This window comes from Hipposideros armiger, unplaced genomic scaffold, assembly GCF_001890085.2.
Source record: "Hipposideros armiger isolate ML-2016 unplaced genomic scaffold, ASM189008v1 scaffold_89, whole genome shotgun sequence".
Lineage (NCBI taxonomy): Eukaryota > Metazoa > Chordata > Mammalia > Chiroptera > Hipposideridae > Hipposideros > Hipposideros armiger.
In genome coordinates this window covers 1,297,563-1,307,465 of record NW_017731439.1, presented here as the reverse complement: position 1 = coordinate 1,307,465, position 9,903 = coordinate 1,297,563, and the positions used below count along the sequence as shown (strand labels likewise).

The 9,903-nt window shown below is 42.4% G+C and overlaps 1 protein-coding gene across 6 annotated transcripts in view; it reads left to right on the top strand.

Annotated features, from left to right (window-relative positions):
- SLC23A2 (solute carrier family 23 member 2) overlaps positions 1-9,903 on the top strand; it is a 122,224-nt gene that overhangs the window by 31,154 nt on the left and 81,167 nt on the right. Inside the window, exon 1 of one of the 6 annotated variants that reach the window (XM_019644624.1) lies at positions 4,222-4,346. The exons of the other annotated variants lie outside the window; for them this stretch is intronic. The gene's annotated coding sequence lies outside the window, so the exon portion shown is untranslated. Of the gene's footprint in view, positions 1-4,221; positions 4,347-9,903 lie in introns of those variants that run through there. 6 annotated transcript variants of the gene reach the window in all.

Genomic DNA, 9,903 nt, shown 5'->3' with positions numbered 1-9,903 from the left:
ATTTGGAAAGGCAGAAATAGATAATCACCAAATATTTTTTCTTTTAACCAGTTTAGATTTTGTCCTTAAAGGGAAAACATAAATCGGAGATTACATTAATCAAAGTAGATATTTTAAAATACATGATTATTTCTGCAGAATTAAACTTTTTTTAGTATTGGCCAAGTTCAGCTTGTTAGTTGTTTTGCCTTATTTTTTGTCCTAAATTTACTAACCTTATATAGGTTTTAAGAATTGAGCTACTCTTAGTTTTGTTCCCTAATACATCATGAAAACTTAGAGCATAACTCAAACTTAGAAAATCAGATAAGCACACACACACACACACACAAAATTATAATGCTGTTTGACAGAGATAGCCACTGTAAACTGCTTGCCGCAGTGCTATGTGCTTTCTGAGCACACTTGCACGTGTATGTATATAAGTACACTGCTTTAAAGGGGGGCACTGTGTAAGTTAATATTACTGCACAGGAAGTGCAGAAATATTTTTTTTTCCTGTGTTCATTTTGTAACTGGCTCCTTTTCTGAAGTGTCTTTTCTAGTGCCTTTAAAAAAAACAACAACAAACTCTTTCTGGGCAGATAGACCATTCATTACCTGTAAATCTTTTGTCTTCCCTTTTCCATTATTTGAACTTTGAAATCTTTTTCTTACTGTGTTAGTTAGAACTTACAGAACAATCTTCTATAATGGAGGCCGCTAGACTTCCTTCTTTATGTTTCTGGCTTTTAATGGGTCCCTTCTGGGTTTTTAGTGTGTAAGTATCTCATTGGCTATTGCCTGAGATAGGGATTCTTTTTGAGGACATTTTTCTTCTTTCTTCTATGTCAGAATGCACTAAGGGTTTTATTCAAAAGTTGACATTGAGTTTTATCAAATGCCTTTTTGATTTCTGTTGATCTTACATTTTTTTCTTCCTTTTACCTGTTGATATGTGTTGTAATACACACTAGCTTTTTTCGTTGTACTTTGTTTGTCAAGTTTGGGTTCAGGATTATGCTAGATTTCTAAAATGATTGATAAGCTTTTCATCTTTTTCCAGTGCTTTGAAGCTGTTTGAGTAGCACAATAACTGTTTCTTAACGCTTGGCGATCTTTGCTTGGGAAGCTACCTGGGCTCTGTGCAGTTTGAGCGGAAGATCTTTATCTGCTGTGACCTTGAGAGCTTTGTTTAATTAAGAGCCCTCTTGGATGTATTTATCAAATTTATCAACTCTGTTGCTTATTTCCTAGCTAATTTCTGTCTCTTTAATTTCTTCTTTTTGTTTTAAAGATTATATTGGGGACTTGGAGGAGGGGAACAGCGTTGGGGAATTGGGGAAGGGGAACAGACAAGTTGATGTCCTTTTGTTCTTCAGTCTAGTTGTGGAGGATGTCGCTTCACTGGCCCATGTTGGTATTAACATTTTGCTCTTCCCAGGTGAGGCAGATTGGTTGCCGACCATTGGACGGCCGCTCACGGCAGCTCATGGAAGCTCATGCCAGCTGCTTGCTGCTCACACTGTTTGCCAGCCACTCACCACTCACCACTCACGGTAGCTTATGGCAGCCCACTGCAGCCCCACTACAGCCTACGCCATCCCTGGCGACTCATGGCAGCCCAGTTCCAAGTCGAGCTGTTGTTCACCATCTTAGCTGTAGAGGGCAGCATCACTGGCCATCATGTGGGATCCAAACTGGGGCCCTGCTGCTTACTGGCATCCTAAGCCAGCTCTTAATCAACGCACCACTCAGCCTGCCCTGGTTGGCATACTTTATTATCAGCCTTGCATATTAGCGGTCTTTCTGAATCTTGCTTCTTATGTGGTTGGAATAAGGCCTCAAGCTTTTTTTTTCTTTCTCAACTCATATGAATAAGATTGCAGTTTTTGACTTTTCCACACGAAGGGCAACTTGTCTGGGTATAAAATTCTTTGTGAAAATCTTTTCCTCAGTTCTCTATAGATCTGTGTTTTCCGTTGACTTCTGTCATTTAATGCTGCTTTGGAAAATCCTGGGGCTCATCTTAATTATTGCTACTATTTTAAGTTAACCAAACATTTTTCTCTTTCTCCCTGAATATTTCTATGACTTTTATACTGTGAATTATTTTGCCAGGATATGTCCAAGTATCAGTTTCTTCTCTGATTTTGCGTGAATCTGGTACGCCCTTATAATCTCTATACTCTGATTTTCTTTGCCTCAGAGTAGTTGTTTCTTATTCTGTATCTTTTGTATATTTAAGTTTGTTCCACTTGTTCTTTATAACAATGTTTTATTGAGATACAATTCACATACCATAAAGTTTGCCCATTTAAATTGTATAGTTCAATGACTTCTAGTAAATCAGACTTGTGTAAACATCACCACAATCAAATTTTAGAACATTTTCTTCATCCCGTAAAGAAATCACACATCCATGAACAGTCACTCCCTATTCCTGTCTTCCATTTCCACCCCAGCCCTAGGCAACCACTAATCTACTTTCTGTCTCTATAGATTTGCCTATTCTGGATATTTCATATAAATGGAATCATACAACATGACTGGCTCCTTTGTTCTTTTTATTTTTAAGTCCGATTCAGAAACGCTTATTATTCATGCCTTGGCTTTGCTCTTTGCTTTTCTTCCTCCCTCCGTGGTTCTCATCTCTGAACTCATAGAGCCTTTTCTGGCAACAACTCTAGCTATACCAAGAGTTTCTCAAGCTTGTCCTCCGCCTTTTAGGTTTCTGCTGTTTTCTACAGTTTCATTTCTCTTTATTGCTTCTAAGTTAATTTTGTGCTTTTAGTTTCTTTATAATTAATTCTTTCCCACCCCAGCTTGTTGTTTCTTGGTTTCGGTCCATTTTCTTCATCTAATTGTCTGATCCTCCCCCTTCTCCCCTTTTTTAATACCAGCTGTTTTGTTTGTTTTTTATTCTTTTCTCTTTTGTTTCAAGTTGAAATTTTCCTTTTGTTTTCTGTAGTAACCTTTCTGAGGTTAATGTCTTCAGGGAACGTCCTGTATACAGTTCTCGTATTCAGGATACAGAAACGGGGACTGTTTTTTCCATAGGCTTTCATGCTGGGTGTTTCCTCTTGGTTCATCTTGGAGCAGGGGGTGTTCTGGTCTGTCTGGGCACGTTGACCTGATGATTTGGGTGCGTCATGTGTGACCTGTGTCGGGACACTTGTGGTGCTGACTCTCTTGCCTCTACATAGTCAAAGCGCTTGGCTTCCAACCTTCTCCCAGCTGCTTCTATGGCTTCTCCAGTCAAATGTCATCTTCCTCTCATGCTCGCTACTGCTTTCCTTAAGATTATATATAAGTAAGTGAAACTCAGAGCTCCTTTTCCTGTTCTCCTGGCTCCTCTTCTGCCTTTATCCCATAGACTCTATTTTCCAAAATGTGCTTTGCTGCCCTGTCTGCATGGCTGTTTCTCATCTGAGCCTCATGGTCATGATCATTGTCTGGATTTGGGAAGTGCAGTCCGGTGTTGGGGAGACAGAGGCAGGGATTTGCCCTCTCATAGTGCACCCCAAGGGGTAGAGGTGCCCACTGCCCAGTTTTCTTGCAGGCTCTGGCCTGGATTCAGGACTAGAAAGGACAAAGTCTGACTACAGGTGTGGTTTCTTCCTTCTTACCAATACTAGATTGTCAGCGTGTTTGCCTTTTTTTTATGTCTTCATGGGCACTTTCACTGTTCATTGGGGCCTTTGCAGCTGTCACCTGCACACCAGATACCACGTTCTCCTGGGCTCCAGCAGTTAGCTCTTAAAATATTACAGTAATTTGTTGGCTTTGCCTGTCATTTAATGAAGAGATCATACCTGGGGGTCTATTTTTAACCTCTTAAAGTCTTTGAGTTTTGAAAACAATTGTCTTTGGGCCCCCAATTGGGGAAATGAAAAATATCCAGGGAGTAAAATTAATCCCCCTTTTCACTGAAGCTGAAAGCAGTGTGGGTGGACTTGTTTGTCTGAATGGAAGGATTTGTAAAGATAGGTTTTAATTTCCCTTATTTGTGTGGGTTTGAGAAATGTAATCCCCCCAGCTGCTTGGTTTCCACAATAGAATACCCGGCCTGCCCCACAGAGAGGTAGACACTGTAAGCAGGCCGAGCTAAGCGGCATGCAGTAACCGTTTGTAACCAGGCGGTGGCTGTTGTGTAACACAAAAGATAGCATTTCTGACGAGGTGGTGTGATTATACAATTTTGGCCAGCCTGTGGGTTATAAAAGCCGACATTCCTTCAGCACCTGAAGTGTCTCATGCTGAGCACTAGAATGTTCCCAGCCCCGCTCAGGCGCCAGCACAGAATTGATGGGTGGGACACTGATTAAAGAATATTGTTGTCAGTGGGGTAAGATTTCGCCCTGCAGGTAAGACCATTTCTTGGTACCTAAGCTCTGCTTTTGGGAATTAGTGTCTGTGTATCTGCATGTGTCTATATCTGTGTATGTGCATCTGGGTCCGCGGGTGTCTGTGTGCGCATCCGTGACTGTGTGTGCCCCTGTCTGTGACCATGGGTCTGCTTTTCTGTGACTATATGGCCGTGTGTGTGTGTGTGTGTGTGTGTGTGTGTGTGTGTGTGTATATGTATGTATCTGTGCTGGGGATGAGGAGCCTGTGGCTCCAGCTTGCCCAGCTGGGTTACCAGGAAATCTCCCAAGTCTTTCTCAGTGCTGACAGACGTGATTTAAACATTTAATCACTGAACATTAACATTTATGCAACTTTTACAAGGCAGTGCTCTTCATTAAATATATAGAAAGACTGATGGTAAACACCTGATTTGCACCAATTAAAATGTCAGATTTAGTGGTTTTTAGGTGCTCTCATTCTGAGTGAGGTCCAGTCCTGGGACTGCCAAGACTCTGTGCTCTTGTATGTTTTCTTTTATGCAGAATTTCAGGGGTTTGAGGAAAGGTAAGTACACAAGCAAAAAGGAACATACACTAAACAAACTTCAGGGAAAGCCTAGAGTCTCTTATAGCTGAATACATCTATTTTTAAAAATCCTCTTAAGGTTTGGGCGTTGTAAAAATGTCAGGTTCAGACACCAGAAAAAGCCATCCATCTGCGGCACAGGATTCTAAGTGATTGCAGTCTCTGTATTGAATGGATATATCTTTTTATTAATTAGGAGGAACACATTCCTCGGCAGAAAAATTATGTATAACATACAGACATGGGATGTTTATTGAAGGTTAGGGAAAAGCTATTATTTTGATCACCGTGTACTTGGGTTTAACCTGGAGAATCCTTACACTGTCCCAGCCCCAGGTAATTGCAGTACAGTTTAGGCACATCCACTCTTCAGCCATCAGGTAATCCAGCAGGGTAGGTGAAATTTCAGAGTGCCCGTTTCCTTATCTTGGGAGAATCTGGGAGGAGAAGGAGATGGAACTCTTGGTAGATGGACTAGGGGGCAGTGGGGTGGGGGTGGGGAGAAAAAGGATATTGGGGAAGAGATTTGCAAATGCAGTTTCTTCCAGAAGGTAGAAAGAAAGCATGCAACTGAAGGAACTAAATAAATGTGCCCAAGTCCAGCAAAAGTGAGCAGGTGCAATGGGTAGATAGGAAATAAGGGAAAGCTGGAAGTTGGCCTCTGTCTGCAGGTGAGAGAAGGAAATTTGGCTTTGGCACTTGGAGCAGAGGAAAGGATGGGAACATGCCAAAGAGAGATGGTCTGAAGAGTAATTCAGGGAGAGGGCTGCTAAGTACATTGAGCTTGAAGCATGGAGTGAACAATTATTTGAAATGCTTCTCCCAGCAGAGTGGCAACAGTAACTGGACGTGACCGATGAGCCATCAGCTGTGCTTGGATAAGAGAGGATAGAGCTGTGAGCTGGGGCAGCACCAGGGGGGCACAGGGTTAGCAGGGCAGAGCCATCCCCTGGACGTTACCTTAGCATCCAGTGCTGTCCTTGTTCTGCAAAGTGGGGGAGACGTCAAATGACAAGGGTTATTTGGAGCTGTGAAGGAGGAGAAAGCTTCTTTCTTTCCATTCCCTGACAGTAACTGGGGGTTTTCCTTGGCTTTTCCAGAATGACCTTCAGACATAAAACCTCTCAGGCCTGTTCTGGCTGCTCATCTTCAGAGCCTTGTTCTGTTAGTCAGTCTGTAAGGGAACAGGAGCAGCCTCGTGCTCTCAGAATAATTGCTGCATTTGCCTCTTGTCCTTGACTTTTGTCCAAGGGTAAATCAGCCTTTCTGTACTTCAGTTTCCTAAACTGTGGAGATAATAACCGCCCTTCCCCAAATTTTGGTAAGGGTTAAGTGAAATCATGTTTGTATCTTGTATGCGATAGGAAGTCAGTTCTGCATGTTTTTTTTATCATGTCATTAAAATTCTGTATGAAATTAGGTTTCAGTGGCCCCTGTAATAACTGAGCAATATGTTTAAAAATGTTTAAATGAAAAAAACCCCCACAAAACATTTGCACAAGAAGTGATACATTAAATAACACACAGTAGAAATAAATGCAGTAAAACCCATCTTGATTATGCTTGAGTTTTTCTCAAATATATATGTTTAATTCCAGCCCACAGGCTCTACCTTTTGCTTCACTACCTTTCCTTCTCCACTTTCTTGTCCCAGCCACACGATTTCCTTGAATAAGTCTGGAGGTGTCAGGGATTAGGTTTTGTTTCTGCTGCATGACTAGCCCATGGAAAAATGTTCAGGTTTTCTCCAAATATTTGAATGCCCTTTATGTGATGGACACTGTGTCTCTGCTTTATCTATTCTGGACCAAGAAGCCTTGTGCCATGGAAACACAGAAAAGGGACAGCCAACCCAGGAATGCTTCTTGGAGGAGGTGGTCTGTGTGGATGGTACCTGGGGCAGGAGGGGTATGGCGAGGATGAGTCTTTAGGTCTTGTCATAATTTTTTTCTTTTAAAGATTTTATTGGGAAATTGGGGGAGGGGAACAGCCAAGTTGTTATCCTTCAATCTTAGTTGTGGAGGGCGCAGCTAGCTCAGCTCCAAGTCCAGTTGTACCTCTCAGCTGCAAGTGCTGTGTTCAATTAGTTGCGGGTGGGCATAGCCAACATCCCATGCGGGAGTCGAACTAGCAGTCTTGTTAAGAGCGCACACTCAATCCACTGAGCCATCCAGGCGGCAGCTCAGCTCAAGGTGCCGAGTTCAGTCTTTTAGTTGTGGGTGGGCATAGCCCACCATCTCGAACAGGCAACCTTGTTTTTTGGAGCACGTGCTCTCACCAGCTGAGCCATCCTGCCACCTGTTGGGAGCTCAGTGGCAGCTCAGCTCGGGTGCAGCTCACTGACCCATGTGGGAATCGAACCGGCAACCCTGTTGCTCAGAGCTTGCACTCTTGAGCAAACTCTTAACCAACTGAGCCACTCGGCTGGCCCCTTGTCATAATTTTTTTAAAAGTACAGTTTGGGAAGAGATTTCTGCTGGGTGATATCAGCCACAGCATCTGATACCTACAATATCAGGTCAGAAAAACAAAGATCATTGACAATTTTGTATTTTAAAGCCCCCAAGTCAATAAGATGTCTGCTACTCTGACCTTTCACTGTACATTTGACAATCTTTCCCCTAAGTGAGCAGTCGATGAGTCAGTGTCTTCTCATCTAGATTGATGGCTATTGCTTTTCATGGCTCAGGTTATGTGTAAACTGACATCAGCAAAACAACACGTCTTGGACTGGATTTAAGAGCTGTTTTAGGATTTAGAGTTTAGTTTGGGACTAGATCTTATCCTGTACTAAGGGCTTCATGGACCAAGTGTCTAGAAGAGGCCGAAGGGGTCTTCTGCAGGCAGGGTGTATTCTTCAGCATCTTCTGCTTCATTTCATCCCCTGTGCATTTGACTTCATGCTCTGTAAAATATTTGCTTTCACTCAGGAATGACTCGCCCCACCTAGCCCACCCCATGGATGGTCGAGGAATGTTTGCCACATCTACCCAGCACCTTTGTACCCTCTTCCGCCCACGATTGAGGTCCCCAACTACATGTTTAGGGGATTCCTAAGTGGTCTAGCAGTATTCACCCAGGGACCCTTTTCTTCCACCTTTAGAGCAGGATTGTTGTTTTGGGGTACCTGGTGGATCCTGGAGGTGCAGCCTGTATAAGACTGCTTCTCCCGGGGTTCTCAGCAGGGGTTTCTGAGATGGAACCTGGCAACCACCTCTGGGTTCTCTTTCAGAAATCCAGGTTTTATCCAGCTTTTAAAATTTTCTTCCTTGTAAGAAAACAAGTCCACAAATCAGGATGGTGACAGAATGCTGACACAGTTCGTGGAGTGAAGTGGAGGTTTTGTTGACCACCACCATTGAGGTGGTTCGGTTTAGGGCTTGATAGATTTTAAAGAAAGCTACTCCGAGGTCATGATTCTGGGTACTCCATCATTGTGGGTTATCAGTGCCATCATCTCGTACCAGTTTAGCAAATTATTTTTATGGGTTATGTTAGTTTAAGGCTCAGCAAATAACCTGATATAAATTGGGTACTTGGAATATACCTTTTATGTCCCTGGGCAGAGCTTTAGTTACATCAGTGACTTTTAGATTTTTTTTTTGACTGACCTACAGTACAGAGTATTTGACCTTGACACTGGGTTGCTCTTTTCTTGTGAGGTGTGCTCTGGAGTTTTTCTGTTAAATTTCATTGTTTTAAAAATTCTGGTTGAGATCCACTATGTAGATTTCATGGCCCACTAGTGGGTAGTGACTTGCAGTTTGAAAGGTAAGAGTGAAAGTTCTTAGATGTTTTGGAAAAGACTGAAGGATGATTGGGTTTTTTTCAGTTACACCCTATGAACATAACATCATTACAAGATCAAGCAATAACCATGCCTTCCAGGTTCGTTGCTTGCTGCTTAAATGGATTAATGATAGCTGGGATCAGCGTCAGGAGTGTCAACTCCTTAAAGCAAGAGCCTATGTATCAGGCATCCATTTAAGTAATTACATTCAAAGGGAGTTGATCTTATACAAGTTGAGGTCATTTGTTCCAATATTCTTTTTTTGGCTTGGGTTGAAAGTGTTTAGGTCAAATATTAGCATTGAGCAGCATTTAATGGAGCAGACTCAGTTCAGCTATAATCCCCTAATGATGGGATTTAAGCAGAGAGTCACGGATTGGCTCTTATAATGTGCTTCATCATTGAACCTTGCGCCTCTGAAAGCTCTTGTTTGTATCTTGGTAAGGCCCAAACTACCACTTGGCAAGTTGAGGTTTTGCGTTTCTTTATCCCAAAGTCTTCCTTCTTGAGTCACACTCGCACCTGTCTAGATAGGTTTATGCAAGCTGAGGAAGTAGCGTTATCCCACCCCAGGTTGCCCATCCAAAGATGTGGGTGATCTGAGGACTACTAACATCAGAACATTGTGTATTTGTTAAGAATGTAGGTTCCCAGGTCCCAAACGGGTCTATGGCATCAGACTTTGGGGAGAGGACATTTTTTAAGTTCGTGGGATCCGGGAGTTTTTAAATTTTTTTTTCCCTCCAAAGTGGAAGTTTTAAAATAATTAAAGCATAGTTTACATACAGGAAATGGATATACATACAAATGGAGCCGCCAGAATCACAACCAAGGTATAGAATATTTCTGTTACATCAAAGGTTCCTTCCTCTGCCTTTGGAGTCCCTCCCTCCCTCCATTCCTGCTCTAGGTCACCACTACCTGTCACTGTAGATTAGGGGATCAGGCAGCATGTCTTGTGTCTGGCTTCTGTCACTCAGTGTAGTATCTGTGTGATTCCTCCATGTTATGTTACATACGTCAGTAGTTGCGTCCTTTTTACTGCTGAGTAGTTTTCGTATGGACTCTCCGTGGTTGGTTTATCCGTTCACCTGCTGATGAACCTTTGGATGTCTTGAGTTTTGGGCTGTTACAATAAAAACAGCTTTGAACATTTGTCTACAAGTACCGTATTTCCCCATGTATAAGACGCACCCTTT